This window comes from Nicotiana attenuata, chromosome 6, assembly GCF_001879085.1.
Source record: "Nicotiana attenuata strain UT chromosome 6, NIATTr2, whole genome shotgun sequence".
NCBI classification, from domain to species: domain Eukaryota; kingdom Viridiplantae; phylum Streptophyta; class Magnoliopsida; order Solanales; family Solanaceae; genus Nicotiana; species Nicotiana attenuata.
In genome coordinates, this window is record NC_031994.1 from 89,743,672 (window position 1) to 89,753,711 (window position 10,040).

Below are 10,040 nucleotides of genomic sequence, written 5' to 3' on the forward strand. Positions count from 1 at the left end.
AACTGCTAACATGTAAAAATGGTAAGAAACCTACTACTCTCTCCGTTTGAATTTATATGTTCCATACTTTCCTTTTTAGTCTGGTTCAAAAAGAATATCGCTTTCTATGTTTAGTAGTTCGTTAGCTCCAACTTTCCACATGGTATATTTAATATCACAAGATGTAAGCAAGGGCATATTTAGGTTAAGGGGTATGGGTTCACGTGAACCCATGCTCCTCTCCTTAAACCATGTATAACAATGTTATATTTTTTTTTTAAATTACTCCAATATATGTGTGTACCCATGCTTAAAGACTCCTAAGGTATAATAATTATTGGGTGCACCTTTATAAGTGAAATTGGTACTAAAAGTTCAAAATAAAATTATATATATATATATATATATATATATATATATATATATATATATATAAAATTTGGAAACAACAATTTCAAAAATGTAGTGGGTTTATGGTAAGAGACTAAACCCGTCAGATGTAAATTCTAAATTCACTAGTGCACCCATCATCTTGAAATCTTGTATCCGCCCCTGGATTTCAGAAAATTTCAGTATATTACACACATCTTTAATTTAAAACAACAAGATTTAAAAGTATTCTTTGTTAGTATACTGTATTTATAAAATAATTCTGGAGAAGGAAAAATAATGTATAAACAGAAATGTAGAAGAAAGAGAATTTAATCCGAGCCCACTGAATTCACAGTGTTTCCTTAAGGAACTTAATACCCTCTTGGTACCCGAGGTTGTGAATTATTTTCTCCAGGATAGAACGGATTACACACTGGTGTAGCTGTACTTCAAACCGGTGTTTCAGCGAACATAATGATCGGTAGCAAATCACACTTACTATTACTTTCTTTGTAGTTAAAACAATGCATAAGAAAGAAGGAGATTTCAGAATTTTCGTAAGGAAAATCTGAGGGAATGGTCTGCTATTTATAGCCAAAAGGAAAATTAATTTACCGTTACAAAACGGCTAATTTGGATTAAAATAATATTACGTTAATCTTAATATTAACATATAAATTTGGTCCAAAAAATTAATCAATCAATCATTTGTCCGAATCCGAAGCCGAGCCAAGCGACGATGACGACGGCGCAAGGCTTGCCTTCTTCTTAACTCTTTAAGAGCTAGAAGAAGAGCAATTGTATATATATCCATCAAAAGTCTTTTACTCCTCCAATATGGGACAATGTCCCTTTGTCAAGGACTGAAAATCAAAATTTTATTTTCCCTCAATTTTCCATTCACCCTCTTTTAAGCTAAACTAAGCTTAAAACCCAACAACCCCCACATGAATGGGGAATGGCTATATGACGGAAATATGCATGAAAAACTGTGTGATTCAAAAGCAAGGACTAATCGCATCTGGATAAGTAGGTTTCCCTTTGAACTTTCCGTAGTGAACTTATGTCGGATATACTCGGTCAATCGGTAGATTTGATATCTTTGAATCGTCGAACTTTGGTGTATACCTAGACAATCATAAGTCACACAATCAACCCTTAACCGTGTTTGGTTCTCATTGTTGTGTTCGTTTCAGCCATGAACACCGCCTGGCTTCATAAGTGCGTAGAGAACTGGCCTTACAAAATTCTCCTTGAAGCAGCTTACACTTCACACTTACATAGGTGATTCCTAAACGTCTCATCTCGTAGATACAATATTTGATATACCCCCTATCAAATTTAGAAACCATTAAAAAGCCTTAATACTTTATCCTTGGTACTGAACATTGTCTCATCACAAGAATAAACCAAAATTTTAGTTGACAATGTTGAACCGTCATTAATGACTTTGTTTGATCTCCTTGAACCTAGGTCTTGGGATCTCCAATCTTCTAGGTAGAGTTACCGCCACAATGACTTGTCCTCGGCCATAGTCCCATTCTCCTCGATGAATTCTCAACTACCTCTCTAGTTAGGCCTTTCATAAGTGGATCCGACACATTATTGCTTGACTTTACAAAGTCAATCGTGATAATTCCTCTAAAGAGTAATTGCCTAACGGTTTTATGTCTTCATCGTATGTGACGAGATTTACCGTTATACATGACACTCCCAGTCCTTCCAATTGCCGCTTGACTATCGCAATGTATATATATTGGGGCTAACGATTTGGGCCAAATGGAATATCTTCCAAGAAATTTCAGAGCCATTCAGCTTCTTCAGCTAGCGGCTTTATCTAAGGCTCTGAACTCAGTCTCCATTGTAGAGCGGACGATACAAATTTGTTTGAACGACTTCCAAGATACCGCTCCTCCACCAATAGTGAATATATCTACTTGTGGACTTAGAATCAGTTGAACCGGTGATCCAATTTGCATCACAGTATCCCTCAATCACCGCATGATATTTACTTTAGTGTAGAGAAAAGTCCTGGGTATGTTCTAAATATCCCAAAAATTGTTTCATTGCCATCCAATGAGATTGAACTAAATTACTCGTGTATCGACTCAATTTACTTACATCACAAGCTATATCTCGTCGTGTACAATTTATGATATAAACATTAAACATCCCAACACACGAGCATAATCCAATTGTGATATGCTTTGGCCTTTGTTCTTTGCTAGTGTAAGATTCATGTCAATTAGAGTCTTTGCAACTTTAAAATCTAAGTGCTTGAATTTTCCAAGTACTGTTTTAATGTAATGAGATTGTGACAATGCCAGACCTTGAGGAGTCTTATAGATCTTAATACCCAGAATTAAATCGGGGACTCCCAATTCTTTCATATCAAACTTGCTAGTTAGCATACGCTTAGTCGCATTTATGTTGGTAATGTTATTATTCATTATCAGCATATCATCCACATATAAGCAAATAATGACTATGTGATTTGGAACATTTTTAATGTATACACACTTGTCACATTCATTTATCTTAAAACCATTTGACAATATTTTTTGTTCAAATTTTGCATGCCATTGTTTGGGTGCTTGTTATAGTCCGTAAAGGGACTTAACAAGTCTACAAACCTTCTTTTCTTTACCTGAAACTACAAACCCTTCAAGTTGTTCCATGTATAATTTCTTCCTCCAAATCTCCATTTAAGAAGGCCGTCTTAATGTCCATTTGATGAATTTCAAGACCATAAATCACAGCTAATGCTACTAACGTTCGTATGGATGTAATTCTTGTAACTGGAAAGTATGTATCAAAATAGTCAAGACCTTCTCGTTGTCTATACCCTTTGACTACAAGTCTTGCCTTATATTTATCAATAGTGTAATCATCTTTCATTTTCCTCTTAAAAATCAATTTAGAACCCAGCTGTTTATTTCCAGGAGGAAGATTAACCAATTCCGATGTATGGTTGTTCAATATAGATTCTATTTCACTATTGACTGCCTCTTTCCAAAATAATGATTCCGAAGAAGACATATCTTCTTTAAATGTTCGAGGCTCATTTTTCAATAAGAAAGTCGCAAAATCTGGTCCAAACGAAGTAGACGTTCTTTGACGTTTACTACGTCTTGGATCCTCCTGATTAGACGTACTTTCTTTTGTTTCTTCCCGAGGTCGTTTAGATCCTTCACATATCGAATCACATTCCTTTTTATATGGATATTATTTTTAAAAAATTCAGCATTATCTGATTCTATAACCACATTATTATGAATGACAAAATTTTCTGATTTTGAACCAAAAATTGATATGCTTTACTATTGGTCGAATATCCTATGAAAACACAATCAACGATTTTCGGTCCTATCTTTACCCTTTTGGGTTTAGGAACTTGCACTTTTACCAAATACCCCACAATTTAAAATAATTCAAGTTGGGCTTCCTTTCTTTCTATTTTCATATGGAATAGATTGTGTTTTGCTATGGGGTGCTCGATTTAGTATCCGATTAGCCGTAAGAATGGCTTCCCCTCACAATTTCTGTGGCAAACCAGAACCTATCAACAAAGCGTTCATTATCTCCTTTAATGAACGGTTCTTTCTTTCCGCAATCCTATTGGATTAGGGCGTGTAAGGGGTCGTTGTTTGATGAATAATTCCATATTCTAAACATATTTCTTCAAAAGGAGATTCGTATTCACCACCCCTATCACTTCTTATCATTTTGATTTTCTTGTTAAGTTGCGTTTCAACTTCAATGTTGTATTGATTGAGTGCATCTATTGCTTCATCTTTATTATTAAGTAAGTAAACATAGCAATATCGAGTATTGTCTTCAATAAAAGTTATGAAATACTTCTTTCTACCGCGAGATGGTATTGACTAGCTTACCGGCTGAACCATCATCATCTGCCCCAATCAAGACAGCAGTCTACCCTGTCGCAAATATCTGTATGAATTAAGTCTAAAGGATTTGAATTCCTTTCAACTGACTTATAAGGATGTTTAACATACTTAGATTCCCCACATATTTGACATTTTGATTTGTCGTATTCAAACTTAGGCAATACTTCCAAATTAATCATTTTTTGCAAGATTTTATAATTGACATGTCCCAAACGTATATGCCATATATAATTTGACTCAAGTAAGTAAGAAGAAGCTGAAATTTTATTATCCTCAACGACCATTATATTCAGTTTGAAAAGGTCCTCAGTGAGGTAACCTTTTCCTACAAACATCTCATTTTTACTTATTACAACCTTATCAGATACAAAAACGCACTTAAACCCGTTCTTAACGAGAAGTGTAGTAGAGACTAAGTTCTTCCTAATTTCAGGAACATGAAGGACGTTGTTCAGAGTCACCACCTTGCCAGAAGTCATTTTAAGAAATATCTTGCCACATCCTTCAATCTTGGCCGTTATTGAATATCCTATAGAAAGCGTCTCTTCAGGTCCAACGGGAGCATATGTAGCAAACGCTTCTCTAACAACACAAACATGGCGAGTTGCTCCAGAATCAATCCACCATTTCTTAGGATTTCCCACCAGGTTGCATTCAGAAAGCATAGCACACAAGTCATCAATATCCTCGTGCTTTTCAACCATGTTCGCTTGACCCTTCTTCTTGTCTTTCCTTGGAGCACGACAATCTACAGATTTGTGTCCAGCTTTCCCATAGTTGTAGCAATTTCCTTTGAACCGCTTGTTGCTTGGGTTGCTTTTTGGTCCAGAAGCTTTCTTCCTCTTTTTATTATTTTGAGGAGCATCCCCAACAATGTTTGCTCTCATTATTGTTGACTTTCCACGACCTTTCTTTTCAGCAGCTTTGTTGTCCTCTTCGATCCTCAACCGAACAATGAGATCTTCAAGCGATATCTCTCTACATTTGTGTTTCAAGTAATTTTTGAAGTCCTTTCATAAAGGAGGCAACTTCTTAATCATCGCTGCAACTTGGAATGCTTCATTGATGACAACACCTTCAATGAAAATTCTATTAGTAATAATAATATAATTAATACTTTCAACATAAGTATAATTACTTATACCTTCAACAAGGAGATCGTGAATAATCACTTGCAATTTCTGGACTTGGGTAACAACAATCTTGGTATCTACCATTTTGTAGTCCAAAAATTTTGCGGCAACAAATTTCTTCAACCCGCATTATCAGTTTTATATTTCTCTTCAAGCGCAATCCACAGTTCTTTTAACATCTCACATTACTATAGACGTGATACAGATCATCCTCCAGTCCTCTAAGAATATAATTTACACAAAAAATCAGAATGCTTCCACGCCTCAGTCATGAGAAAGCATTCATTGTCTGGAGTTTCGTCAGGCAGAACATGAACATCTTCCTTAATGAACTTCTGAAGACTTAAAGTCATCCAGAAGAAGAACATCTTCTACTGCCACCGCTTGAAATCAATCCCGAAAAAGTTTTCGGGCTTTTTGCCTGTGCCGATGCCAAAGCCGGTATTGTTCGGCTTATTGATGCATTGGCAGTCACCATAGGAACATGCTGGTTTCCATTCTCAGTCGTCATTTCTATAAAAGAATGACACAAATAAATGTTTAATATACGACAAATTTTTTATATCTTCAAACCGAATAAAACTGGAGTAGAAAATCAACTAAACTTTAATCTCCAAAATGGGAGTAGAAAACCACATAGGTTTTAGTCTCCAGAACAGTATATAGAACACAAATACAATATATAACACAAATACATAAATATAAAATTAAGTTCCTTAAGCTTGTTAGTATACTGTATTTATAAAATAATTTTAGAGAAGGAAAAATAACGTATAAACAGAAATGTAGAAGAAACAGAATTTAATCCGAGCCCACTGAATTCACAGTGTTTTCTTAAGGAACTTAATCTCCTCCTAGTACCCGAGGTTGTGGATTATTTCCTCCCAGGATAGACCGGACCACACACTAGTGTAGCGGTACTTCAAACCTCAGTGTTTCAGCGAACACAATAGTTGGTAGCAAATCACACTTACTATTGCTTTCTTTGTAGTTAAAAGAATGCAGAAGAAAGAAGGATATTTCAGAATTTTCGTAAGAAAAATCTGAGGGAATGGTCTGCTATTTATAGCCAGCAGGTTGGGTTTAAATGAAGAGGTGCAACTCTTCAGAGTGACTGTTATGAAACTGTTTGCATAAGAACGGCCATAACGTAAATGGTTATTTACGCAAAACAAAATGGGAAATCAAAACGCGGAGGAAAACTAATTTACCGTTACAAAAATGGCTAATTTGGATTAAAATAATATTACGTTAATCTTAATATTAACAAATAAATTTGGTCCAAAAATCAATCAATCAATTGACCAAATCCAAATCCGAAGCCGAAGCCGAGCCGAGCGACAGCGCGAGGCTTGCCTTCTTATTAACTCTTTGAGAGCTAGAAGAAGAGCAATTGTCTATATACCCATCAAAAATCTTTTTCTCCTCCAATATGGGACAATGTCTCTTTGTCAAGGTGAAAAAATCAAAATTTTATTTTTTCCTCCATTTTCTATTCACCCTCTTTTAAGCTAAACTAAGCTTAAAACCAACATTCTTTTACTTTCTTGAATTTTATATTCTGACAAACTAAGACACATGAATTGAAATAGAGAGGGAGTACTACATATTAAATTATATTAATAGAAAAATCTTTTGTTTCAGCATGCCTTAAGATATAAACTCTGAGCTACTGTTTAGGGATGACGCACTCTAGTGATGGTTGGGAATTGATAAAAGAGAACTTCTGGCTATATTTATTTGCTTGGACCGAATTCTATCAATTTCATCAAGTTTGCAACTTGAATGCGAGACACTATCTGTTATGAAAGTGATTATGCTTTTTCTCACCTCATGTATTATTGCTTGTTATCTTATCATCAAAGTGAACTCATGTAGATAAAATCTGACGTGACTAATCTGGAAAAGAAGTATGATATGAGTAAATTTAGACAAAACAGGATATTGATAAAACACACAAAGAAATGTATGGTGGGAGACCAAAAAAGGTATAACAAGTCATCGATCCACATATTTATATGACTTGCACAAGTTTTAGATTCTTGCCAAACAAATGTTTTAGGTATACAGATTCTTATTTCTCATCAAATCTCGTATAAAATATTATATAGATCCAAATAATGCATGTATTAGTTATTTAGTTTTGCAAAACACTACTACGTCGGAAACTAGATATTACTATATTATAAACACCTATATATATCATTTTCAAGAAATGAAATTGTCTTTTGTGGGATGCAACTTAAAGTGAACCAAAAGTTTCCTTTTCTTCCACCCTGATTCCTATCTTGTCTAATGTAAAAATGGAAAACAAAAAAACAAAAATTCCAATGTCATGTGTTTGAATGAATTTAATGAGTTCGTAAAGTACTTTGTCGTATAAATTTTTTAATCGTGTCTTAAGACTCCCAGGCACCTGAAAGTTAGATACTTCTTCACGAAATAATGCAAAAGTATCTCAAAATAATTTATAAAAGAAAAGATCAGTTGGACAATATTGCTTGGAATTTACGAGGGGGAAAGAGTTCCCATTTACGCCGGTCACTACAATATAATGCATTTATAGCTACAAAATCTCAGCTACAAATCTAAATTTCATGGCTAGCACCTAACAATAGCCACAAAAATTAGAGTTGTGTGGCTTTTTACAAATTCGTAAAATTCTTAGCCACAAAAAATAAATTGACAAAGCTAATTCCTCATTTTTGCTATGGTTGCTAATTATCGTGGCAACAATTACTTAAATAGCTATAAATTTATTGCTACGGTATAATTTTGTAGCTAATCATAAGTTTTTGCCACGTATTAAAAGTTATTGTAGCAACAATAATCTTTTAGCCACAATAATTTTTTGAAACAAACTATTGTAGCTAAAATAAATATTTTTGCTACCAATTATAAAATATCGTGGCAATAGTTGATTCAAAAGCTACAATTATTTGTCATGAAGATATGATATAGCCACAGATCTTTTGATACGATAAAATTTCGTAGCTAATCATTAGATTTTGCTACATGCTAAAACTTGTTGTAGAAAAACTAGTTTTTAGTCACAATAAATTATTTAAAATAAAATGTTGTATCTGAATAAATAATTTTGTTTTAAGTTCTAAATAACTATAGCTATATTTGTCTTAACAATTATTTGTCATAAATGATATAAACCACAGATTTATCACTATGATAAAATTTCGTAGCTATTTATAAGTTTTACCACGAATTGAAACTTATTGTAGCAATAGTAATATTTTACGACTGTTAAATTAGTTAAAACACAATCCGTAATGGATAGTTTTCCTTCAAGTTCGAAAGAACTGCCAAATTGTTGGCTTAATAGTTACAATTTTTTATCAAGAAAAAAATGAATAGTAACAGATTCAGAATATCAATAAACTTTTATAGTTGACTATAATTATATTATCGTACATTTGAGGTTACCATTATAATAATAATATTTTCATCATAATAAATTAGGTCAAAAAATTTTAAAGGTGAATATTTTTGCTTCGAGCATGAAAGACATGACAAGACTTGGCCTAGAAATATTCGGTTATGAAAAATTAATTTCATAGACAAATAAGATATATATATAATTAAAACAATTAATTAAATTTCAAAATAACAAAGATCCGCATGCTGTTACCTCTGCGTTGAACAAAGATCCGGGAGATCCACTAGATATTATATTTGGGACAACAGGACGGTATCCTGGGAGATCCCCGGCTGTTACCTCTGCGTTGAACTGTATTTGTTTACCGTAATTACTTGTTTTTTGTTTCGGTTGCCGTTACCCTTTATATCCCGTGTCATTCTTATTATTGTACTCATTATACACTGGTCTGTTCTACACTGTTGAACTTTATATTATATTTAATCTCAGTAGGGCCCTGACCTTCCTCGTCACTACCCGACCGAGTTTAGGCTTGACACTTACTGAGTACCGCTGTGGTGTACTCATGCCCTTCCTGCACATGTTTTTCATGTGCAGATCCAAGTACCTCTACTCAGACTTACCATCCTTGAGGCGAGGCGATCTTTTGGAGACTTCGAGGTATATCTGCCGCGTCCGCAGACCGAAGAGTCTCTCTCTATTCTCTCTTGTAGTAACACCCCTTCTGTATTTACTTTGATTTAGACACTCTGGAGATAGAGCACTATGTAGTATTCTTAGCTTGTGATTTCATGAGATTCCGTGTTTTGGGAAAAGTATTAGTATTCGAAAGTTGATATGGTGTATGCCGAGCGGCACTATTAAACACTGTTTTATTCACTATTTTGGTTTTTACTTGTTTTCTTCCGCAAATTGATTTATTTTTCCGCATTTTAGGCTTACCTAGTCGTAGGGACTATGTGCCGTCACGATGGTTCACGGAGGGCGAACCGGGGTCGTGACATAAATATGTTTTAATATACTTAGTTATGGATATATATACCTCATAAGAGCTGTATCAAAGTTTATAAGTGTTTAATTGTCTTATATCTAATTAGACTAAGAATTAAGAATTTAACATGGTTGAAATCTATGTCGATAAAAAACTCTTATTTTATAATTATTATTAAACAAGTCTTACCTATAAGTTTCAATTATAATTACAAACAATGAAACTATATACCATTATTGTGTGTCATGCCTAATTATAACTATCGA